Source organism: Columba livia, chromosome 3 (assembly GCF_036013475.1).
Source record: "Columba livia isolate bColLiv1 breed racing homer chromosome 3, bColLiv1.pat.W.v2, whole genome shotgun sequence".
Classification (NCBI taxonomy): domain Eukaryota; kingdom Metazoa; phylum Chordata; class Aves; order Columbiformes; family Columbidae; genus Columba; species Columba livia.
This window is the reverse complement of record NC_088604.1, coordinates 118,210,954-118,237,070: the sequence shown is the minus strand read 5'-3', so window position 1 is coordinate 118,237,070 and position 26,117 is coordinate 118,210,954. Positions and strand designations below refer to the sequence as shown.

Below are 26,117 nucleotides of genomic sequence, written 5' to 3'. Positions count from 1 at the left end.
TTTGTTTGCAGCAGTGAGCAACTGTCTGTTATTTCTGGTTTCAGTTGTAAAATTGTCGGTGTTTCAATCAAAATATTCTCTTGTAAAATGTCCCAGACTAAATTGTCCCACTTTTTAATCAGAACCATTAGCTGGGCTTTACAACTAATCTGGTCTAACTGGGGTTTGGTGTGGAAAAGCACCTTCCACTGCTGGCTTCTTATTCCCTGTTCTCCTCTTACACTGGATCTGGCAAACATGTGGCACAAAGTGGATCAGTTCAGCAGAGAATAAATCTGTCATGACCAAAGTTTTCCTTTCGGCTCAGGCTGTTGATCTCTGGATCTGATGAGAGGTGAGAGGGCCAAGCGCTACCTGCGGTTGTGCAGGATTAGAGGAACAAATCAAGATGATCTTGCTATTAATGTTTTAGTTCAGGAGCTCTTAGTGCAGAAAAACACTCCTGCTTGTACATTCCAGCCTGGCTGCTGCTTTCTTTTTCATAATTATTTGATAAATTACTTGCTATTAAAATAATTAAACCATGAATCTTCACATTATTTACAGTTTTTCTCATGGTATTAAGCTGTAATTTAACCAACAGATATAAGCATAATTTACCCTGTGATTGCATAGCTTTTAATATGTGCTTCTGCAGTGAATAACGGCTATAAAGCTAAGTGGTTTGCCCTGTGAAGTGACATGATGTCATAATATTTCTTTGAAAATATAAAATTAAGTATCATTAAATCCTATAATTATGTAGCTATAGGTTATCTTTGCAACTTAGAAAATGGAGTCAGATAGTCTGATTCTTCTTTCTGCAGCATTCCAAGAATTCTGTCAGAATTGTACAAGAACAAGCGTCATGCTTTGCAGAACACGAGAGATACTTCTCCAGCCCTGGATTTCAGTGTAATTCTCTTCTTTTGTTCTCTTTTCTTTCCAAGAACTAATGTTTTCCAACATGTTTGTAACAGCAAAGCAAACAACTGGTAGGTTTCAGGAGTGTGGATTCTTTTTGAAATAATAAACCAAATCTATCTATATTCTAGTGTCTATTTTTGTAGAACCCGATAACCCATGACTGTCATGAATGATTTATGCAGAAGGATGCTCAGAAATATGCCTGTAGATGAACTGATTCAGCTGCAAATATTTAGGCTTTTTTTTTTTGCATTTAAAACCTACGGATTCTCTTGTACACTGGATAATAACTCTGTTTGACTTGGCACTGGAGTGATGTGGATTTCATAGATGCTATTGTATGCTTGCTTATAAGCTATTAGTTTGGTTTTTTTTTTGTCTTAGGCGAATATTTAGAGCGCTTTCCTTGTCAAATTTTCTTAGAGTTTCTTAAAGGTACAATTATTTGCTATTTCTTTTAACTTTTTACCTAGTTCTAAAATAAAGGGTTACTTTTCCCCCTCATTGTGAGTTTAACTTGATTTGTATTACCTCTACCCTTCTAAAGTTTTAGGTGTTTTGTTTGGTTTTTTTCTTCTTTTTAAGAAACAACATATTTTAGCAACTGCTGTGATTGTTTCCTGGCATTTGTCATTGTCATCTATAGTCACTTTTTCATTAGAGATTTACCTGGTCAAGTTAAAAGTTTCACCAACATATTTATCTCTTGCACACCTACCACTGCAGGGCCTTTTCTTGTTAAATTCATTTTTATGGTGTTGAACAAGTTCTTTCTTGATATTTGATATTATTACCAATTGTTACAATATATGCAACAAGCTTCAAACGTGGAACTTCATGGCAGGATTATTTGCTCTTGACATGTATATAATAGAATTTTTGTTCAGTGCTATATGTATTATGTTAAGTGTTTTTAGAATGAGTTTTTAGTTCATTTAAAGATACCAATGTTTTAGGATTGACTGCTCTTAGGTTAGAGGGGTGTCTAATAACACTATTTTGAAGATAGTAGGTGATTCTTGGATTCTGTGACATTGCAATAGATATTGTGATAAATATAGTGAAATAAATGGTTTGTGCCATCTACCGGTCTGGACAGGATCTGCATTTCAGTTCAGAGGCTGAATTGTAACTTTAACTGAAGTGTGTAGTGTGGGAAAAGAAGGAAGCTCACCATAAATAACCAGGACTTCTTTTTTTACTATGTCTTCTCTGAATTAATTGCAAACTAATGTTAAACATGTGCTAATTCAAAGTGCAAACTAGTGCATTCACACTTTTCCTACCCTGCCTTCCCAACCATGCCCTACAGCTTCTTTATCCTAATTTTAATAGGGCCTGGAAACATTTCTTACAGGTAGGTCAGTCATGTTTTAAGAGAATTTAGCAGTCAAAGTCGATGGTGTCGACTCTGCTGTGAATGTGAACATGATTTGTCTAGACATGTTAGAGGAGTCATACTGTTCTATAATAATTCATAATTACAATCTATCCCATTGTCACTTTTACTTATAATAGAGTATTAAAACACTCCACATTCTATGGTTTTTCTCTGATGTTTATTTCTGTGTTAAGCCTGGAGTAATAAAGCTGCTGTATGGAGGGAAGTTCAGTACAGCCCAGTGCGATGTTACATAAGGCCTTTTAGCTGAAACGTCTTTGTATCCTACAGCCCGATAATAGGCTGTTGTATTTTCTGTGTTTTTTATAAAGCTCAGATTTCATGTACAATTCCTAGTTGCTTCAGTATCACTGGTGTTGTCACTGATGTGATTAATGCATTTTGTGTACATTCTGGTTATAAATATTATCCTGCAATGAGCTTTGTTTCCTTTCATTGTTGCTTTTGACTAATTTCTCTCTCAAGGGCATAAACAGCGGATCCACAAATGGTCCAATGTCCCTCCTAGTTATAGTTGTTCTACACAAAGGAGCTAAATCCAAGAAAGTGTTAGTATTTACCTCATCTGCAAAGGGCTTTTGCATTTGTTGATTAAAAATTAGCTGTCTGAACAGCTAATAACATAATTCTTAGCTGGTTTTGATATTATAGTTGATCTGCTGGTATATAATTTTAAAAGTTGGAGGGGCAGTATATTCAAATCCTTTAAGTTCTGGTTAGTTTGGAATTCTCTAAATACATATGTACGTATTAATATGTATGTGTGTTACCCACTACAAACATGGGTACAAAAATCAGTAAATTAGTTGATGTTAGATAGCACTTTAAAGCATAAATACCAATTTAAGCAAAAACAGTATTGATTTCAGAAGGGCAGGATTTTATCTAAGTATGAAAAGGTGGATTAAATGCAATGATATAGAAAGGTACTAAAATAATGAGGTTTTCAATTATTTTCTTTTTTGCAGGTAAAAGCCCAAACCAGTCATTTTTGCTTCTTTGTGACTGATTGGTACACCTGGGAATATGAAATGCAGTAAGTGCACAGTTCACCTGAATTTTGATGGGGGGGGGGGGAAACAGTTAATTATTGTGACATTATAGCTGCTATGATCAGAGCAGTGACTCATGCAAGTGAAGTATATAATTGTCCATGTAACTTGTTTGAAGTCAGTCGGGTTCCAACAATCTTGTTCCTGTGTATAGCTGCTCTTAACTTTTCTTTATGTATTTTCCTTTCAAAGACTGCTAGAATTTGCTAGGAGGTCTGGGGTTTTTTTTTATATATTCTCATTAGAGGAGAGAGTAGTTCTAGGCTTTATGGGAATAATTTATTTTGGGAAAAAGAGTTCATTTTTGTGGATCATTAATAATAAGCAAAGTTGTTCTAGCATCAATGGTTCCACCACGAACATAACTCTGGGCTTTGGCAGGTGTCGTTCATCCTGAGGGAACTCTGACCAGAGAAAAGGTGGTAGAGCCTCGGACTGCAAGGAGTCTGATGCTGTTCCCTGTGAGTAAAACATTCACTGCTGTAACTAAAATTAAACTAAGTTACTCACTCTGGATTATGTTTTATACCTGAAAACACAGCAAAGGCGGAACACTGGACATGGTAAGGCAATAAAGTATCATGTCTTAGTTTCTACTGTCATTACAACTAAGTTTTGCAGAGGCTGAGTCTCTGGGCCTAACAAGCTAGGGACAGCCTCTCCAGATCTTGCAGCAGACCTTCCTCTGTCTTGATGTCTTCCCTGACACTGTGCACATTAGGAGGCAAACTTCCCTATCTCCAAGTGAAACTTTGATTTTGTGTGTTTTGCCGCCCTCTGTACGGACTGTTCAGTGCTGCTTTTAGCATCAGTCCAGAAAAGTGATCCCAAACTCTGCCCTTGACCTCATATGGCTTCTGTTACTGCTTATGCAGCCGGCTCTTCCACACGTCTGCTATGGCACCATCACCCCCTTGCCCTGTTCCAGGACAACAGGGAGCAGGCAGCTGGCTTTTCAAGCCCAGAACACTCCGAGTCAGGCATCTCTCTGCTCCTGCAATTTAAAACCTTGATCTGGGAGCTAAAAGGAGCTTAGCACAGAGTCCAGCCCTTTGAGGAAGGCTTGTTATGTTAGAAAGTAAGAGAAGAAAAGTAAAGGATAACAAAGGAGTGAGCATTTGTTCAAAGCAGACATGTGACTCTCTTGATCTTGACTTGAGAGCAAAGTGCTCTGCGTAGTACAGGAGGGGAGCAGGAGCTGGATTTTTCACATACCAAAAGAGAAACTTTGGTGGTAGGACAAGGTGGGAAAGCAAAATGTGTAACCATGTGGGTTTAAAACATTTCTGCTCCCCTCTGGAGAGGGCTCTGTATTGAGGCCCTGAATTTGCAAAATCAGTTGCAGGACTGCATGTGCCGACTCAAGATGCAAGTTCTCATTGTGTTCTGTGGTCGTGACAAAATAGCTGGCCAAGAGCCAGATTCTCCTTGCTTTATAGTAACTGCAACACAAACTTGACTGGAAACTGGATCGGTCTCTTATTGCAGCAGGAACTGTGTCGCACATCTCGCCTCCAGATTTCATCTCCTTTTTAAATTCTTTCACTTTTTGTCTCACCGACGTTCTTCTTCCTTGTCTCCCCCTGGTTTGAACCTTGCTCAGGGAGTGTTGGGGCTGCTGGAATGCCCAGAAACCTGTCCGAAAGCGAGGTGGCTGTGGTGCTGGGAGGTCAGGCCAGCCCGGCAGTGCAGGGTGAGGAGCAGACTGGGCAGTGGAAAGTTCCAGCGCTCAGCCAGGCTGCAGATTGCTTCTCCTGCAAGAACTGCTCCGCTCCTTTGGAAATGTGATACCCACTGAAGAGATTCAGTGTAGAAAAGATAGAGTGCTCTTGAAAGCGGTGTTGCAAAGGTCTGTTTTCATTTGATGAGAGGAGGAGAGTGTGGGGTTATCTATCACATACTTGCAATAAAAAAAAATTGTTATTTATAGTATCAGTTTCTGCAGATATTTGTGTTTTATCAGTTTTTGTTTAGCAAAAACTAGTGTGATCTTAAGCATGATAATTCTGCAGAGAGTCATGCTAGCGAGCATGACTCAGTATGAGAAAAGCAATCTACAGAAGTAGCAATGGGGTTCATTAAGAATTTGGCTGCAGATTCTTCAGTCCTTCCGTGTGTATTGTCAGAGCAGACATAGGCAGTTATGCAATAATATTTGCTTGTAGCTATTTGCGTTTCATAGGGATACCAAATGGTAATCGGTGGTAAATACTAGTCTAAAACTATCATTCATCCACAAGAAAGAGCTGTTTGTCAAAGAACTTGATTTACTACACATAATATGAAATTTATCTTTCCACTTACACTAAATGCTTTTAGCAGGAACTCGTTCGATGCTGTTTATTTTTACATGACATTCTAGTAACCACTATCAAAAGATCTGGGTGAAGGGTCATGACAACAGTCCAGCTATTTAGCACAGTTTTTCTGTAAACAAATAAGTGAATTGTTAGACCAGCATGAGGTAATAATTCCCCAATGCTTGCTGAATGAATGTGCTACAGATACAAAGAAGTTTCATTAACTAGTGGGAATATCCAAAATGAAAAGGAAGTATAGAAAGAAAACTTTGTGAACTGCGTGTTACAGTTGTAGCTGGAGCTGTGGGTCGTGCAGCCTGGTTTGGGTCTGGCTATTTGGAAAAGATGAGTTTCTCCTTATTGTGAACTGACTGTTGTTGCTTGTATTTAAATAGTGCTTTAAGTCTCAACTCTCATTCTAACAGGCGTTGGCCTTTGACAGACATACTATGACATTATTATTCTTGCCACAGAAAGTGTGTAGTTTAAATTAATGATGTCCTTTTTCTCATTTTGAGGGGATGAGGAACTAGTGAACAGACATACCAAGTGACTTTTAATCAGCATTGTGAAGTGTATCGCTAACTGATGACTGAAGTCTGATACTCTGATGCAGCAGAGACAATTCAAAATACTGATAGTCTAGATTATCACTACAGATGTGATTTACAGTACTGGTGAGTACAAGCAGACATTAAAATTAAATCATATAGACAAGCTTTGGGAATATATTCCACAAATATCTTGCAAACTACTGAGAAGTCATATTTATCACTTGCTACTATTTTGCACACCAATGCTTGTGAGAGGTTGTGTGTTAACACTGAGTCTGGGGAAGAATTACTCAACTCGCTAATGACAGCCTTATGCAGTAAGTGCATTTCAAATTTTACTTTAGTGCTTTTATTCAATGCTTCTAATCTGTTGTTTAGTCAGAAAGAAAGCTTTAGGCAGGCTAGTTTAAGCTAATTTAAATGGCTACCCAGCCTTGTGGTGAAGGGAATAAGAGAACTCCTAGGCATCGGTTGAGCTCCAAACCTCTATGCTGTTTGTGATCTGCACTACCCATGAGATTCTCAGCCTTAGGCCTTCCCCATGAGCCACTCCATAAAATGCCATAGTGGTGCGGTCCATGGGTGACCACATGGAAAAAGGGCTGAGACCTACCTTCTACTCTTTTTTTCTGACCATTGGCATGGATGCTGACTGCTTTTCAGGAGCTCTATTCCCATGTCAGTGAAACAGGGATAAAAATAATATTCTGAACTGAATTTTTGTCCCCTTTTACTTAGGTAAATACCTCTTCAGTCTTTTCCATGAAGACTCAAGTATAGATGACATTTGACACTTGTAAAGTCTCAGTACATGCAAGGAAATGTGCTTTCTGAGAAACCCACGGGGCAAAACCGGAATTCCAGGCACAAATGATGCTGTTTAACTTCTCTAGGAGTTGCCTCGCTGTGTGGGGGATCCCATTCTCTAACAGACCAAATAGTTACATTGTGTGGAAAGATAACTTTTGTCCAGCAACCAGATGGCTAAAATGTAAAGAGAAGACTCTCCTTCCTCTTCATTGTTCTCTTTGTGGGCCCTAGATACAAATTATTGTTCAATTTGCAAAGCTAGTTCTCAGTTCTGGCTGCACTTGGTAGCATCAAACCAAAATTTATTGTAGTACTGACTGACTGTAGAAAGAGAAATCAGACTTGCAGCATAGAACACTCTTCGAGGTGGTGTTGAAACATGCTGCTTAGCTGAATACGTAGCTCAATTAAGAAAGGTCAACAGGCAGATGATCTTTCGTTGCATTTTAGAATACCTTGGGCAAGCTCCGAAAACATTTGAAAGGAAAAATCTGTTTCTTTTTCTCTAAGCTTAAACGGTGCTAAATACCTTCAAGACAAAGCAAGAAACAAGCAGCAGCATTACTTTTCCAGCTCTGAACAGACCCTCTGTGTGCTGCCAGGGATGATTTGTGATTTCTGTCGTGACAGCGTTTCAATGGAGTTTCAGTTGCCAATATTAGCACAGGCTGCCCTCGGAGTAACTTGGATACTCTGTATGTATGTGGGGTTGTTTAGTGTGAGCCTGGCAAAGGGTAGTGACTGCAGGAGTTGGTTTGTTTGTTTAGCTTTCCTTGAGATTGCAGAAGGTCATCTCTAGCAGTAGCACAGCTTGTTGCAGTTCACAACACCGTTTTGGCTATGGATTTTACTTAAAATCCATTCCTGGTCAGTAAGTGGCTGCAGATGAAAAGAATAACAGGCTGGTGCTGATTAGAAATACTCTAGGACCTGCTTGGGAGAGGTAGAAGGGAGCTGCTATCAGTTCTCAGCCGGAGACTGTAAAAGTTGGTTTGAATTTCTCTTGGTAGTCAGCCCGTCATCTGGGAAGAAATCTTGCTTAGGGTAGCAGATTGTCTCAAAGTAAAAACTACATGCAGTTGGATGGATGATTTTAATTCTCTTAATCTGGACCCCCGCCCCAAGAAAACCCAAACTTTTCTATTTTCTTACCTTTTACTGTATCAAGAACTGATAACTCTGTGATTTCATTTGAGTCCAGAATGAATATCTTAACTCTAGGGTATATTTTTAACAAACAAACAGTTAGTATATGTGTACTTTGAAGCCAGGAAACTTACAGACCAATGTAGATTTCTTCCTGTGTGTTCACATTTCAGGTTTATCTTCTTCCCTACCTACACTTGTCAAGCTCCTTAGGGATTTCGTCACAGTGATGTAAAAGACCCTGAAATTCAAAGTTGGTTCATACTGTTTGTGTGTCCTGTAGAAATACAGAAGATTAGTACCCTATACTGCTAGCATACTGGTGTATTATTATATTGCAATGTGGTATCCTGGACCTTTTGTATCACAGTGTTTCCCATAATGTTCCAAATGCCCTTGAACTCAGCACTGTGGTGATCGCAGGGCAGTGAAGGAAAAAAGAACAAGCTCGGACGTGTTCTGCATTGATAAACCCAACACAAAGCCTAGATGGAAGAGATTGTATCTCAAAGTAGCTTGGTTGACTCTACATGGCACTATGTTGGGTCTGGGCTGGGCTTCATTTGGGTTTGTGTCTCCTTTTTACCTGTTAGGACCAGTTTAAACTTCTGTATTCACTGTAGTGTTTGGTGTATCTATGGTGTTTGATGTTTAGCTGTATTGCATGCTACTTTTAGCAAAGTCTAAAATGGCTGAATCAAAACACAGTCACATAGGAGTAACGCGAATTTTTGTATTTCTCTTGTTAAAGAGCACACAAAATATTGTTTTTCAAATTCTGGAGAAATCCAAACAGCTACGTGAGTGGCTTCGCTGCCCCTTTCTTTTCAGCACAGGGCTGGCATTCTGCAGTTCTCAAGTGTTTTGAGGCATTGAGTAATGCGACATCATTTGAGAAAGTGGTTTAATAGTCCAGGGCCTTGTTCCCTGCCTTTTTCTAGAGAGCTGCCTGACCCACCCACATAATTTTCTATTGAGGTTGCTCATGCTCCTAGCAAAGCCCACCTTTCTCCTGAGCTGGCCGTAACACAGGTGCAAATTAACACTGTCAAGTATTAACTTCAACTCGTTTTGTGGGTGAAAAGCGAAAGAAAACTTGAATCTGAGTTCATGTCTCTGTCCTTGCCTGAAATGTTGTTGAGCCTGCGACTCGCCAGGTGTGCAGCTTGAAGGCAGTGGATTCAAGGTACAAATTATGAACTGCAACATTTTTTTGCCCCTGTTGAAAATGCATCCCATCAATTTCAAGGGAAAACAGCTCTCACACCCAGGAACACAACTGTAGAAGATGTATTTGTGTGTAGTCAGGTCTGAGTAAAATTAAATCCAAGTGGCAGCCACCCAAGATGAAAGTTGATGCTAATTGTACATAAATAGCAGAGGGACTGTCATATGACAGGCTATAATCAATAAAACATGCCTGTTGTGACTAATCTGCATGTCAGGTGTCCTCTCAGGGACAGTGTTGGTGCTCTTGTGTACCTTGCTGTCTCCTGGCTCTCCTGGTGTGATTTAAGAGCTGTTATGGATTTATTCCATTTATAGAATGGATTAATTTCTAGTTCTTTCCACCAAAACAAAGAACTGGACTAAGCAAATGGATTAAATGCTCTGTTATGCAGATGCCATGCACTTTATCTATAGTTTTGCTAAAATAATTTGTGTAGAAGTGCATTCTTTAAACAAAATTGACTTTTTTCTGCTAATAAGAAATTGAGGATCTCTTGTTTTGCCAATTGATGGTCAGTAGAACACTCAGACAAACTGGGGTCAGCCTTGGTAGATACTGTTCATGCACAATGTTACCTGTCCACAGTTGTTCCAAGGGACAAATGTCTTTAGCAGATAAGATTTCTTCTTATTATTTTCCTATTTATTTTCTTTTTTTTTTGTTGAACAAGGAACAGTTTGGTGCTTTTTGTGATCACATGACAAATAGCACATTAAGAATGTAGTTCCTGATTTTTGTATATCCTAATTTCTAATTGTAGCTACAAATGCTTGTAGCTGTAGTACTAGAATTGTTTCTGGAACTTAACACGTACCTATTTGTTTAAGATAAAAATATATAGAGATATATTAAGACCAGTGTAGGGGTGAAAAAAGAAGTATTTGTGGTGGCTCCAAAGCAAACAGTAGAACAAGGGTTAAAAGGAAAGGTATCCTAATGGCTACAGGATGCCAAATGTGTGATTTCATTCAAATGAAGAAAAGAAACTAAGGAGAAGGTGCCAAGAAGATGGGGAACTGGAAACATAAAATACTCTGAGAGAGTATGAGTGAGTAAAGTCAGTGTAGTCAGGGATTTTTCTTATATGTTGCAAATGAAGGTGCTTGACTGTCTCACATTGCTTTTGCCCTGGAGCAACCAGAGATGTTGGCACAGGAGAACCACAGAGTCAGAAATGCCCACACACGGGTTTCGAAGTGGCTCGTGGTGTGGGCTCTGTTAGGAGGTGCCCCGCCATACGACAGCTCTTGATAACACCGCTCTGCCTTGACTTTGGAGGATGTCTTTTGCGTAGTCTAGTTTTGGGGGTTGCTGTACACGTGCAGGTCTCAGCTGACATCTAAGTTGTCATCCACTTCTGGAAAAAGTAGTAGCAGGGTACTCTGATTATGGCAAGGCAAGAATTTACCTGGGATTTGAGGAATCCTCAGGGGTGATCCAGATAAATGTCTAGTTATTGAAGAAAAACTTGTGTTCTCATTTATACCACCTCTTCTAATCTTCCACACAGAGTCCTTTTTTAAAGATTACATTTACTATATTTTCTACTAGATCCAGCTTCCATTTGAAATCATGAAGAATCAAAAGCAAGAAGATCTCTTTTTGGTTTTGGACAACACTGCTGTGTCTTCCCTGGGCCTCTGAGGAACATCTCAAAACACAGTGCCCCCCATCAGGCTTCATTCATGACTTCTTTTCCTTTGAACTGAAGAATCCCTGAGCTGTATTTCCTCATTTCCCTTCTATTAATAGTCTGTTTTCCTTCCTCACCTTCTCATCACTGTCCTGGCCTTCTCTTGCATGTGATATTTATATAGTTCTTAGCTGTAAATGGATTTCTTCTGGACCTTGAATGGTCTGGGAATTGCATTACACTTCAAGGTGACTTTCCCTTTAGTTCCAGCTGTGATGTCTCTGCCAGAAGGCAGCCAAGTCCTAGCTCTGCCCTGCTGTTGTCATTTGATGCATTTTTCCTCTTAAGGAAAATAATTTCCATAAAACAAATTGTTATTCTTGGCCTAAAGTCACCTGACAGTTTCTGATGAAGTCACATTGTGATCCACCACTTTCATTCAAATGGATGAAGAAACCATCAGCATTTTACCATTAAACTCTTGGGGCTGCTTCTAGACAACTTGAGTGTCTGGGATTGTCGTGGATCTCGCCTTTGCTCCTAGAATCAAATCCTAACAGAATTCTGAAAGGGGAATAGAGATTCAACAGTGTAATTTGCCTTAAAACTTTCCCTTTTCATGTGATAATGTGATTAGAACTGACATTAGAACATATTTTATTACCTGCATAGGAGAGATTTATGACAGGTGCTTTGATTCAGACTTTTGTGCTGTGTAAGTAAATGCGAATACATCTTGATATGGTTATTTGGACAGCTTTTTGATCCTCTATTTCAGCATTAATACTTCACTAGCAAGAAACCTCTTTCTAAAGGCTCAGAGGTTCTGTTTTATTTGGATAAACAAATAACATTTCCTATCATCTCCAAAGTGCTAAGACCATTTTTCTTGGTAAATTTCTTATCTTCTTTCGTTATGAACTGCCATGAATGATGAAGGAATTACTACAAGGCTGCAGATCAGTTTCAATTCACTGCATAAGCTTACCTGTGCTTTTGGAGAGGAAGGGTTTGTGTCGGAATTATGTTTATTTTTGTCTGGGAAAGGTTGGTTTACGTTACAAATTTCAGGTCATATATTTAAGCTGGTTTAGTGAAAGGATTTGTTTTTGTACCTTAGATGAGTGACAGACATTTTAATTTAGTTCAACACAAACATCAATCATATTTGGAGTAGGGGGGCGGTCAGAACAACATTAATTTCATCTTGAAGAGATGAAGTGGAAGATAGCACTATTTCTAGTTGATGACTGGTGTGAGTACTCACTATTAATACTTCACATTGTGTTGCATTATTTGATTAAGCTTTTTTGTCTCTTTTAATTTCTTTGGACAATAGAGCAACATGCAGAATATTTTAGTGGAGTTATAGATGGTGAGGGATGTGACTCATGATGACTGAAACTCGTGAATAATTATCATCCTTGTTAAAGTTTGTCACAACAGGATTGTTCCATCTTATTTCAGCATCTGCACGAGATGAGAATCATTCTGCTTAGAGGTGCGGGGTACAACAGTGGTACTGCTCCATGTGGTAGAAAAGAATTCTGCAAGATCCAGACAAACTGCTTGTGTTCATTGTGTAGGCCGGTGGTGCGGGTGTGCCTGTCCCATGGCCTTTTGTTGCACGCATTGTGAACTTTTCAAGGCAAGAACAGGGTGGTTGGAAACTGCTTTGCGTGTTGTGGATATTACTGGAAAGAATAGATTTCTTGTTTTTCAGCATGAGGCAAACTTCTATCAAATTTGCTGTGGAAAGTGCTGACCAAATTGAAATGTGCCTACATCTGACCTAGGACCTGAGAGCCATCGCTGGTGTTAAACCTTAAATTATTACGTGCTGCTGGATTCACCCTTCAGGGAAAAATGACTGGGAGGTTGAGGCCTGTTAACACAGAAAGAAACAAACCACAATAAAATTTTCAACATCTTCCCCTTAGGCCTCAGGGCTCCAAATCCTGAGGAGATTTGTTTTTGCTGAGAGATGGGTGTGATGATGTTGCATTCACTGCTCAGAAAGGAGCCGTTAGCACCAGCTTTGAGTCAGGAGTGGGAAGCAGATGAGAATCCAGAGTCCTGAGGATCTTCTGCCTTTTCGCCTGGCTTCAAAAATATTCCAAAAAGCACCTTTTCTGCAGTAGCAAGGAAGGTGAGCAGCGTATGTATAGGCAGCTGGAGCTATGGTTACACGAATGCTCCTGGAGAATGAAAGATGTGCGACCTCACCTAGGCGTTCCTGCAACCTCACTTAGGCGTTCCTGCTCCAGCAGGGGGATTGGACTAGATGATCTTTTGAGGTCCCTTCCAATCCCAAACATACTGTGTGATTTTCACCTCTTGCCCTGTGCTGCCTTCAACCACATCCATTCCCTCGGGTAAAGCAGATCTCTGATTTCCTTCTACTCCGTGTAGAACTGGAACATATACTCCACTAGGTGCTTTCAAAGTAGTTCAGGGCATTGTCTGACACTTAAACATCAAAATTATGTCAGGACCTATTGAGAAAAGTGGGTTTTGAGGTGATTACGTGATTCCATGTATTTCTTGTGGAATGGTTGCACTTAGAACAATCAACTGCTTGGGTCTTCCTGCTTTGCTAAATTCCCTTATAAAGTTGGGGTCTTGTGGAGCATTGAGAATATAGATGGGCAATAACTGTTGTGGTTGGTTATAGTGCTATAGTGATTATGCCACCCGGCTTTAAATGTTACTGCTTGTTCACATTATCCTGCAATTAATTTATCTTGCTCTTTTGCTTGACTGCTGCATAGTTCTGACACAATCGGTTGCATCTCAGCCAAGGCAAGAAACAAGTATTTTCAGATGTCGCCAACTAGCACATTAGTTCGTACAAATCTGAACTCAGCCCCTCACAAATCCCTTTGCAGGCAATAAGGGCAATTCTGCTCCGTGTTACCGGTCATCTGTTCTGCCTGCTGGGAGGGGAACAAGCACAGGTTGTTTTTTGGTTGTTTTTGGGTTTAACTTGTAAATAGGGTGTTGCAAGTAGGATTGCTGATATGCACAGGAGCGGTGATGGCACAGGGAAAGAATTGCACTTGTGGTGAGGATATAATTGCAGAATTTCCACCTGCACTAGAGGCCACATCAAGCACTTGAAAATGTCTGCGTGTTGTAGGTGTGAGTTACAGTTTTTGAGACTTCTGGCAATTGAATTATTATAAACATAGGAAAAATGCCATTATTTTTGTCTGTTGCTAGCTCTTCATTTATGCACAAGCCTATGGTAAAAGAATGAGTTTCTGTGCACGTCAACTCTAAATCCTTCTATTATATTTTAGTTCTTTTCAAACAGTAGGCAAAAAGATAAAAGAGAATAAAGTTCAATGGAGGAAAAAATATACTGATGGCAGGAGGTATGCATTATATGTATAGATGACTGTGTTAACTGCTTAATGGTTTACCTTTTCTGTGGTTTGTTTTTGAAAGTTGGACTGCAAACCTAATGAGAAATTTACTTTCACATTGAGAGCTGAAGCACATGTAGTTTATAAACATATTTCATAACATGAACTATAGGTTCACTCTGGGCCTTTGTACTAGTAGTAGTTTCTGCATGACTTAAGGTTTTCTTATAGTAACACGTACGTCACTTCTGAGCTGACTAAGGGCACAGAATACCAGAGTGTTTTTTCCCAGACAGTCAAGGACAAATCGAAACAAAAGAAGTAAAGCAGTCACACCCAGTGTTGCGTATTTGTGATCGTTATATACAGGGCATTGCTCTTGAAAAAATACTCACTGTTTTCAACATCAGCGCTTTTTACTGTGACCAGAACTGGGTTTCAATTTTTTTAATGTGTTTCCCATTCTTCTTATCTTTTAGTTAAACACCCGTTAAAGGAATGTATTCACACCAGAAGTTCCCCTGGCATTGCAGAGGCTGCACATTGAAGTAAGGATGTTTGTTTGAATGATTACCGAGAGCTTGGGGCCTTCTGTGTGGGGTACTGAGTCCCTCACTGTGGTGCTGAGCATCCTTGTTTCTCCATGAAGCCGATATAACCTTACAGGAGCAGAGGCTCGATGAGCACTGCTCTCATTTGGGAAAACCCCCCAGTTCTCTTGCCTGAATCCCAGTTCACATAGGCGCCCCAGCAACTGAGAAGTCACTGAGCATCTCGTGTGGCTCCCAGCCAGGCTCACCCTTCTTTGTGACTGCTGGATTTGCAGGAAAACCATTATTCATTTGCAAAAAAATACCAGCAAGAGATTTTATGTAACATGTTTGCAAAAAAAAAAAAAAAAAGTATATTACTTAATATGCAGCAAAGTACATTACAATGTAATGCTACAATTTAGAATTAGGGGACTATTTTAGAGTTGTATATGGTCACCATGGAATCTTATAGTGACTCCCAGACAAAGAGAGTAGCAGGACATTTCTGTGGTCTTTTTCTGTGCTTAAATCTTTAAATACCTATTGTGTGTAACTCTGGATTTCATATCCCTTTTTAAAAAATCCTTTTTTCTCCTGTTTTATTTTGTCAAAGGCCCAATTAAAAGCAGCATTCAGTGGTCACATTTTGAGATGTATTTAGGCACAGAAAGCCACCTCAGACAGTTTTCAGAAGTGCTTAGGATTTAGAATACGATGTTTTCCCACATCCAGGTCTCTTTGCTCTGCCACATAAAACAACCCCTGCTGAGAGAAAAGAGCAGATGGATTCAAGTGCTTTATACCAGTGACTTTCTCAATCTTGAGCAGACATTTAGCTCAAGTGTGCGAGACTGTTGAAAGTTGTTCTCAATTTCAGCTCGGTGATTCATAGTTTTCTTCCCCATGTCTCTAGGATCAGAGAGGAAGTAGATAATGTTTGTAATTTGAGTACCACTTCGTAGTCCTACTCTTTTTAGCAAGACTGGCAGGAAAACTGCTATTTAGGTCACGGAGAAGCTCTCAAATTAATTTAAGCTGCCATGCAGGGATACTCCCTGCGTTTATTTAGTTACACTTGGATTTTCTAAGCATCAAAATAAATTAGTTGCAGAAAAAATGACATTTGTCTGTGATAATTGTGAACTTGAGGTCTTCCACTGTATTATGTTTAGAATTGAGAGGTAAATTGATTCACTGTACAGATCATGTTTACTTAATTTCAATATTTGACAGATCTTTTAGAACATGACATTTCAGGTTTCCCATTGCATGAGCAATGCAGCTTATTGCTGATGAGAAAAACTGAAGGCTTTGATTAACAGTATTAATTTGCTTGCTGCTACATTACTACAGTATCTTACATTTGCAAGCCAAATAAGCTAAACACTTTAAATGATTGTTTGTACAAGTAAAGAAAATACTGGCAGGTTTCCTTACACTGTGTATGTGAGTGCGTCTGACAATGATGCACATTTGCCATTTTCCTATCCATCAAAATTATTAATTACAGAGTTTTGATGAATTCTAGTGTGACCACAGCTGGTAAGTCTTGATAAGTATTACCAAGTTTTATGAGGGTTTTAATTTTTATTAGGCTAACAATATTAAGAGTTCAAGTTAAAGCTCTCTAGGCCCATAACTATAATAACACAAACAAAATTAGGTATGTTCAAACTCATAAGTGTTATTTCAGCTTCTAAAAACACAGCAGATAAAATGGGCTATTCTGTAAGTGTTCTGTTTTATAAAGCATCCTGAGTTATCTGCTAATTGACTCCAACTTGCTCCTTTCATGTGGCTTGTAGACCACCTAGGAGATAGGAACTGGTGCGTTAAGAAATACATCTCCCCCTTTTATATTGACAATACTTGTAAACAATAATGTATCTGTACAAAAATGTGCACTATCAATAATTCACAAAGTGTTTTCAGCCTCCCAACTCTTTTTCTAAGGCAATGCTAAAATAAATTTGGCAGTAGCTCACAGAATCCTGTTTGAAAGATGAGAACTATCTACAAATGGCCCGTTTAGTACCATCATTAATTTGAGGGAGTGGTTGATTAAAAAGGTAACGAAGAATTTGTGGCATAGTTGTTCTTTTTCCCTCATAGTGACAACAGAAAACCATCAGAAGACAGGAGTTTTGAGCAATTCCAAGATGCAAATTTGGATAAATAATTGCTCAGCAATTAGGCCACGAATGTTTTGTTATGTGTAAAACATCCGAAGTATTTACTTGCTACAATACAAAGGTTGGCTCCAATCCCATAAGCTGGTTTTTGTCATTAAGACCTTGCAGTGTCGAGGGCCCTTGTGACAGACGTTTGTGCAGACTGACAGCCTGTCCATCTGAAAGAATTTAAAGGATTTGGGCTTTAAGGCTTAATTGTATTAGTATGGTGTGGTAAAGCCTTTGTGCGAAGCTGCCACCTTCAGTGGACTGTAGGAGTTCAAACAGATTTGAGTGCCTCCAGAGGTTTAAGGTTGTAACAGCTGCTGTGAAGTTGGGTGATGTCACACTGAGGAGTGTTTGGAATCTGTAAACCTGACTTGTAATTAGAACGGTTTTCCTATCGAAAATGACACTGAGCCAGTAAGACAGCAAAAAATTCCCCTGTAGCTCCTGTGGAAGTTTTTTAAGATCCCTCTGTGATTCAGAAACACAAATTCCACTGAAATCACTTCTGAGCTTTCAGAAATCTTCTCTTACATGCTTTTACTATTTAAGCTTTTCAGAAAAGCCGTGAGAGCCTCACTAAAGAACTTCTAGTCTCCGTAACAGAGAAAGGATTTCCTCGAGAGTCAAGAATGGGACAAACAAGCAGCAGCTCTGAGGTAGCCGCTAACAGTCCCTTTTCACCTCATTGCAGTGGAACTTACTAAATTGACAGTGATAAAATTAAACTTTGACAATTATTCTGCTGATGATTGTTTCAGTCATTTTTAAATCTGAAGAACTAAATAATTGTACCCTGAACTGATCCTGCTGGCTTTTTTCTACCACACTACGTGCTGGTCGTAGCTGAGGAATAGCTCTGGTAAAGACAGGCATCTATTTAAGTTATAGAAGTTTTATATAGGAAGAAAATATCTCAAATATCCTGCTTTATATTTTAATATTTAAAAAGAGTGATGTACCTAGTTATTGTAACTTCAGTTGATGAGCAAAACTTAACCGAGTTACCTCGCTGCTGACTGGAGATTTGTGCCTTTACACAAACGCAATTGTGTTAATGGCTTAGCACATCTTACAAACTAACACTTCACTTTCACCTCGGTTGCTTGCAGCAGCAATGTCAGTAATTGCAGTCTTCAAACTGCATGGAAAATTACTTTCAGCGCAGTCATCTGGAAAAGATCTGCAGAACAGAACGGATCATGTAGTTGTACGTTTCCTGGAAGAGAGTGTTGCTCTAGGATGATCTGTCTCAGCTTCAATGAAAGGTTTTTGTTCACTTGTAGACGTGTTTAGATTAAACTATTTTCTAACATTTCATTTGGGTTTTTTTTGCCTGTTTTTTCCCCCAATGGTGATTTTGAGTGAGAGCAATGCTTGGTTGTTTAGGATTTTTTTTTTTTCAGTTCATTGTGGAGCTTTGTTAGTAATATACAAACCCATCAACTGGAGTTTTGCTGTGGCATTGCTTACATCTGCAATCGTCTGGGATTTGTGTTTGCAGGAGCTGCTACAAAGTACTGGTATGTGAACTTCCAGGGTTGGATCTGAGAGCTTTGTTTGCAGTCTTGGATTTGAAAGAATCGCTGCCATCTTTGGAATAATTCTGTGCTTTCCAGCTTCCTCAGAAGCCAAGAGTATCTAAGATCATTTGAATAAGAGGTACAAACCCCACAAATCAGTTGTAAACTGAAAATGGTGCACAGTAGTGATTCTTGAATATTTACTTTGATTTAGTGAGCTCAGCATTGTCTCAGTAAAATGTTTTTCCTTTTATTCTAATCTATGTAATTTTTAAATAATAAGAGTCTAAACCTCTGAGAAGTACTAACACCACAATAAATACAATGGCATCTTGTTAAAATAATAACTTCAGTAGTGAGTCTGGTGGTGGACAGAAACAGGGACGACTTATTTTATAGCAGGAATACTTTTGCAAAGAATCCTGCATTATTTGGAGCACGTTAATTCCTGTTCCAGATGTTACATTGTACCTGATATAGGTTGTGAAGGGAAAGTAATATATAAAAAAACCCTGTATCTCTCACTATTTTTATTGATCTCATGAACGACACAACTGCTGCTGTGATCGTATTGTCTAGGAAATCAAGGGAGCAGAAATAAATGGGTCAATTAATCTTTTGTAGAAAAAAATCCCAGATCTATAAGCGTTCTGTCCAAGCGAGGAGCTGAGGATTAAACCTCAGGAGTGGCCAGTGCTTTAAATAGTGAAGTGGAAAGGTCACATGCAAGTGGCTCGTAGCCAATATCAGTTATCCTGGCTTTTACATTCGCTGTCAGTCACAGAAAGGCAACACACACATGCTGGAAGAAGGGAATTGTTGTAGATTAGAGCCCCATGTGAAATCAAAGAGCCATCAAAATTCTTTATAGTTGCTTGGCATGAGTTCTGATAATAAAAACTTCTCTTTTATTATGATTTGAAAATGCAGCCATCTACCACAGACTAAACAAAAATCCCTCAAGACAATAGTGCCAGCCTGTGAGTTTGGGATGTTTAATTGCTGTGCACAGCTGGAGTTGGCAGGTGAAAAGTAGAGACATGATTGCTTGTTCAAATATGAAGATTTACATTTCTTCTGCTTTTGTTTTTTTTTGCTGTTTACTTTCTCTCCTATTCTAGCTGCAGATAGGATTTTGATGTTTTGCCATATTTTAGAGCTGTTATTTACTTTATATACAGAGAAGCATTTTCTGTTTTCTCTTGCATACCTATTGGCAAGAATAAAAAAGCCACAGTTCCCTAGTACTGGGGTCACAGTATGCGAGACTGATAATCACCCAAGCTTTAAGAAATAATACTTGTGAAATATGTCTTTTGAAAGTCCCATGTAACATTTTTTGACTTGCTGTATGTGAAGCCAACCCTACAATGAGTGTGTTAAGACACGTATGTGAGCAGGGATCCATAGCTCATCATTTTCTTCAGGGTTGTGCTTAAAGCACCAAAGAGTTTACACACCAAGGAGAAATACAGGATGCTTGTATGGTTGTATTTTCTCTCTTGCCAGTCATCAAGCGTTGTGCTTGATTGTTGTAGTTAAATTGACTGACTGTGTGTTGTTTTCTCCATGTTTTAGGCCCCGTTTTAGCTCTTGTTGTTCCTATTTGAAGTCAATTGGTGCTCTTAGCGCATGAAAAATGCAGCCTCCAAGGTGATGTAACCAAATTAACCTTCCACCTGCCCAGTCCTCAAGGAAACATCAGTTGGTGATGGGATGAGACCTCGTTATTAAGAGTTAATTACTTTTACTTTGATACTGTTCAGTGCATTTGCTAGCATGTTGTGATCAGTATGATCACACAGGGAAATTATTACAATATTTACATAAAAATGATGCTAGCAGTTGTGAAAGATAGCACTGTAGTTCAGAAAAACATATATATTGTAATGTTCTTGGTAGTTTATGTGTTTGAACAGTCAAATATATATGAAAGCATCGATGCTGTTTGCCTGGGTGTTTACCCTGCCCTGTGCATAAACTTTAAGTCAGTGTTGCCTTGTTCTAAATTAATTCAGGTTGACAGGTGCTATCATGCATTCAATGTGGATGGAGTTAATTGAGATTAAGTTTTAAGTTACCTAATACTGAAACACAACTGTTATTACAGTATTAACAGGTGTTTTAAGTGATAAGAAGCTCAGTGTTGTGATCAAATACGTCAATGCAAGATGTTCTCCCAACAAACAATTGAAATAAAGCATCAATAACAAAAATCTCTCAAAGATAATTTTAAAAGAGAATCATTGTTCCTAAAAATGAAAATGGCAACTGGCCTCAGTTTTTCCACTTGCGTTTCTGCCAAAAATCGTTCAAATGTTTGTGACTTCCCTTCTCTTCTGTACATTTTTTCATTCAGGCAACTGTGGAATTTCCTGTTTTATTTTTGTTTCTCTAAAGCAACTAAACCAGCCGATGATCAAGGTCATTGTAGAACCCCAAAGTTTCAGTAACATTTGAACAAAACCATGACCTCCTGTGTCTGTTCTTTCTCTGTTCTCTGACCTGCGGCTTCATTTTGTGGTGCTTTGGCCTTTCCCAGACTCGGCATTTTCACTCGTCCTCCTGTTTTTCCCCTCTCCCCTCAGTTCCTTGTTTGCTTTATGGCGCTCACTCTTTTGATTTTGCAGAAATGCCTGTTCCAGTGAGGGATGAATATTTTTTGATCAACTGATGTCCTTATTTGAATAGGTCTGTTAGAAGACAGACCCTGTGCTGTCCAAGTACTTCTCATTGTCCCCTTGTGAGTACCCATGCGTAGGAATTTTATTCAAGTTGTGTGATTTTCATTTTCCAAACACTCACAGTTATCATGGATACTACTGTAACAGAAACTGCTGAGAAAATTGGAAATTAGTTCAGAGTTGCTTTAATTTTTGAATTGTGCATGATCACGGATCAGTTTCAGATTTTTAAGAAGAAGTTGCTGTAGCTGTTGAGATTGCTGTGAGTTCAGACTCCAGCTGTGCTGCACAATTAATCTTTGTGAAGGTAAAAGACTTGTGATTGCATTTGGTAGGAAGAGCTGCAGTGGGGGTGAGGTACATTTTTAGGTATGTTGTGTGCTAGGTTGCGTCAAAACTAAGAATATGTCTCTATGTCGTGATTTTCTTCACATCTCTTTTTTTTGTGTTGTCTTCTTCCTTGTTCCACAGGACATTCCATGAAATTGTGGGAGGAATGGATGGGTTAGAACTAGTTTTAGTTACACCTGGCCTCTGGCTCTTCCTGCAGATACACTGCTCCTGTTCCTATTGCTCGGCTTTGTAGCATCTGAATTGCAGGGTGAAAGTCAGTCCATTTTCTTCCTCTGTGACAACAGGGATAGTCTTTGAAAATTACCTTTGCTCTACTTAGATCCGTGGTTAAATCTGAAAGCAAATGAGAATATCCCTTTTGTGTGGCTTTGCAAAGAGATTGTTCCAAAAATTCTTACTTGAATTTCATCATGAACCTAGGACAGATCAGACAAATATCTATCACTTGCAACTCTACACCCAGTGGAAAGATTGAGCCTTTGGCGAGCGAGTACATGAAAACGCCATTAAGATGATCCAGGGAAGTGGATCTGCTTTTTGGAGTGCGGTGACTTGATGCTAGCGTGGGAGGGCTTGCGAATACAACTATGGGTGGACATCATCCCTTCTTAAAATCACCTCCTGTTGTGCACTCTGCAATCTGCTGCTTTTCTCCATCACTACTATAAAAATTATGTTTATGGGAAGTGCTGGAAAGTGTGTTATTAGTTCCCTTCCTCCTTCATGGAAATTTGACTTTTACTCACATCAGTGGGATATAAGAACACTGTATCATAATAATAACAATAGCTTATTTTTTCATCCTTAAAATGTAGTCCTTTCTCTTTGTTTTTAAGAGGTTATTCAAAAAATAAAAGCATCTGGAGAAAATGTATTTGCCAGCAGTATAACTTAAGTGAATGTTTGCCTACCACTGTTAAAGCAACAGTTGGGAGGAGGAAACCTTGAAATATTTTTGGTTCATTACTAGCCATTAGGCTTTACTCTGGTAAAGCAAGATCTCCATGTGGAGATTTAAATCACTGGTAGAGTGTCCATATTTTCATATATTTGTTGTAATTCTGTATCATCTGATTTAGTTGTTCATAACATTCTCAAGTCATGTTAACTTAGAGCTGCTGACAATCATATATATTGGTGCTTTCTTTGTTGGAGCTCAAGAGCAAATATACTCTGAGGACACGTGCAATTCAGGATCCTGTCTGCTTCATAACAAAGATGTGAGCAGCTATTGTTTATTAGTGTCCTACACAAAATTGTGTGCACTGTCTTCTGCCTGCTGTACCTCCCCTTTCTCAGAGTCCCACGATTCACATGCTGGATGTGCTGGCGACTGCTGGTGCAGCAACTCAAGGAAATGCTGTTTTGCTACATCATGATATTTATTCCAGACACCTGGGTCATGATCTGACAATGCGGGCCTTGAAATGTCCATCTTTAGGAGATTTATTTTTCTTATCAGGGATAACTTGCTTTGGTCTGTCCCTTTTTTTTTTAATTTGGCAAGGATAATGCAAACGTCATATCACGCAATATATATCTTCTTGTCACAAGCAGATGTTGCGGCGCAGTAGGGTAGTGGGTATGGTGTTGGTCTGGCTGCTCTGAGTTGTCAGGTCACAAACAAGTTGTTTAATCTCTCTCTGCTTTTGAGTTACCCTTTTTTTTTCCCCTGAACCACCCTGGGAAGGAAAATTCTTCCCTCTCTCTCTCCCAGTACCTCTGGCATAGACAGACATGGATGCCCTGCATGGATTTCTTTCCCCATGGTTCTGTACTCGGAATGACAGGGATGCTCCACTTCTGCTCCCTGCCTTTGAACCTGGCTACAGGTACAGTGTGGTCAAATGCCACGAATTACAGATGTTGCTCTGGTTTAGGCTGCGTGAATGTTGTAATTTTGTTTCTGAATAATATAATAAATAAGGTGTGTTTGCTGTTTAACTGAGCGCTGGGACAGGCTACAAGGACATCTCTGCAGGCACAGGGATTCCCCCTCGAATGTGGTGTGGCTGTGCTGGCAGAGCTTTTTGCAGGTGAGGAGTCGCCACAACGGCCTGGGAGCACTTACCCATCCCTGGTGTTTAACCCAAGCCATGGTCCAACAGCTCCTGCATGGTTGAGTCTCACAGGGTTGATCTGAGCCCCCAAAGCCTCAGGATCCTTTCCCGTGGCCTTGGCGTGTTTTGCACTGGGCCCCTGCTGAAAGTTTGGGGAAACTGCCCCCCAACTGCTCTCCCTTCCCAAACAGGGGCAGCAATTCCACCGCACACCCTTTTGGTTTCGTTTGGTGATATCCGTTGCACAAACTTCTTTTGTCTGTGCCTGCTTGCAGGCACTATAATTGATCCTAGTTTAATGTGAGCTATTAAGCCTTTTGTGCAAATCTGACTGTTCCCTTTTAGATAGGACCAGTATTTTGTAAGAAGAAAAGTGCAACAAAGTGAAGATGATTACATGTATTGTCCTTCCTGCTGTGTTTTAACTAAACACCATCTGCTGAAAGGCCGAATCCCCTTTGGAGGGACGTCACTGTCCTGTTGTCAACTTGAGCACTTCTGAAAAACAATTTTTTGTTTGTTTTAAAGTGGAGAGTTGCACTTTAAAGCCTTTAAAGGAATTCTGAACAGTTGAAATAACACCTGTTTTGGGAAATACTTTATACTGTCAGTTATTTTGAGTGTTTATGTGGTAGTCAGCACTGTAGAATAGAGGAGCAGAATAATAAGTTGTTTTAAAGTGCTGGTACTTTGCATCCAAAACTTCAGAGCGATCCCCTCACTTTGAACACCTAAACTTACCCAGCTAATCTTTCTTGCATACAGGTCACTGCTGTTTAAACGTCTAGAACAAGTAACAACAATGGATTCTAAAAGCTGGATGAAAAAAATGTACTAAAATATAAGCTGCTTCTGCAAGTGTTGGCATTACCTGCTTGGAAATAAAAGGTATTGTACTGGATTGCTAGGCTTTATCAATTATTTATAAACAACCATAAGCACTTAGTGTTGAGGAATCAAAGTATTTTTCTTGTACAGCTCTTTTTACATACAGAAGAGGCCTCTGTCTCACTAGCAAAATAATTTCAGGCTTCCACTAGATGTGTTAGAAGGAGAAAATATCACTCAAGCCACTGCTTACTGCCTGTATCCTAATGCCTAACAGGTTATTTCAATAACATGCATGTTAAATTCATATTCTTTATTTGTTGATGGACCGGCAGTAACAATTGTGAGCTCTGTTGAAACTGGACTCAGGTGTTCTACAGGTCAGTTCTGTCTTAATAGCTGAGCAGAACTGCTAGTTAAATAAACTTTTCAGGTTGCCAACAAAATGATCAATTAAGTTCACAGCATGAGGAGTCTCTGAAGCCGACCAGGAGGAACTTTAAGAGAATTGTCTCACTGATCAGAGACGACATGCAGGTTACAGTGAATCTCTTTTGATTAGAAAGGTGCAAAACCTCTTTGAAGCCTTGTGCCTCTAAATAAATCCCCCAGGCTCAGTGGGGATGTTTGCGGGAGTAAGGACTGGGTAGAACTGGAGTGCCCGAGGACAGGATGTGATTCCCCGTGTCACAAATGGGGTCAGCAAAGTCAAATAAGGAAAGGAAGGAGAGTGAGAAATGTCTGATACTCCAGGCATGCTGCTGCCAACACTAAGCAGAGCAGTCCTGCAAAAGTATTCAGTAATTTGCTTTGCTGGATCTGAGATCCAGTGCTTCACAGCACTAGAAATGTGAGTGTTTAGTGCCTGAAGCAGGATGGTTTTGGAGGAAAGATGAACCCCCGGTACCTGCTGAAGACATTCAATGGGAGTTTTGTTGTTACGACTATAATGAGACTAAAATGTGAATGCACATCTTCTAGTTCCAAATTTCTGGGCTAATTTTTGACTGCATTTATTCTTGTTTGACCTTCAGAAGACTAGAGGAGGCAGCTTTGGCTTTTTGCCTTTGTGTCAGCATTAGTAAATACAGCATCTCTGAAACTTTTTGAATTCTGGGTAGTTCAACAATGTTTTAGGCACAAGGAATTAGAAAATCACTGATGTGCCTACATCATTCTGTTATTAAGAAAGATAAATCTGTAGTTTCAGCCCATTTTGGTACATTTTGTTAAGCTTGAAAGATGACACTAAGAACTTCCTGGTACTTGATACAGTTTGTGGGGGGGAATCTAGGAAGACAAATTGCATTCTAGAAAACTGGAAACAATTACATAATCAGTCTATATTTAATAATTGTTTACAAATAGACATTGTCTTGTTTCCAAAACTCGCTTCTAAATTGTTAGCTTGCAGCATTGTCTTCCCCAATAGTAAAATAAATGGAGCTGAGCTTCATTTAGATTTGGTGTTTTATTGTGCTGTGAGAGATGAGAAGCCTGTTCCCAAAATGTTGAAGCAAGGAGGTTTCTGAGGTCTTTGAAAACAAAACCGTAAG

The 26,117-nt window shown here is 39.3% G+C and overlaps 1 long non-coding RNA gene across 36 annotated transcripts in view; it reads left to right on the top strand.

Annotated features, from left to right (window-relative positions):
* The window catches only part of LOC110362511 (uncharacterized), a 70,520-nt gene that overhangs the window by 18,020 nt on the left and 26,383 nt on the right, over positions 1 to 26,117 (top strand). For 26 of the 36 annotated variants that reach the window (XR_010471810.1, XR_010471811.1, XR_010471809.1 and 23 more), the window contains 4 exons: positions 3,277 to 3,344; positions 3,742 to 3,821; positions 14,882 to 14,950; positions 24,499 to 24,621. This is a non-coding gene — a long non-coding RNA (uncharacterized LOC110362511). Of the gene's footprint in view, positions 1 to 806; positions 895 to 3,276; positions 3,345 to 3,741; positions 3,822 to 6,178; positions 6,338 to 14,881; positions 14,951 to 17,880; positions 23,506 to 23,553; positions 23,710 to 24,498; positions 24,622 to 26,117 lie in introns of those variants that run through there. The other 10 variants (XR_010471778.1, XR_010471790.1, XR_010471777.1 and 7 more) reach the window with 10 other exon arrangements.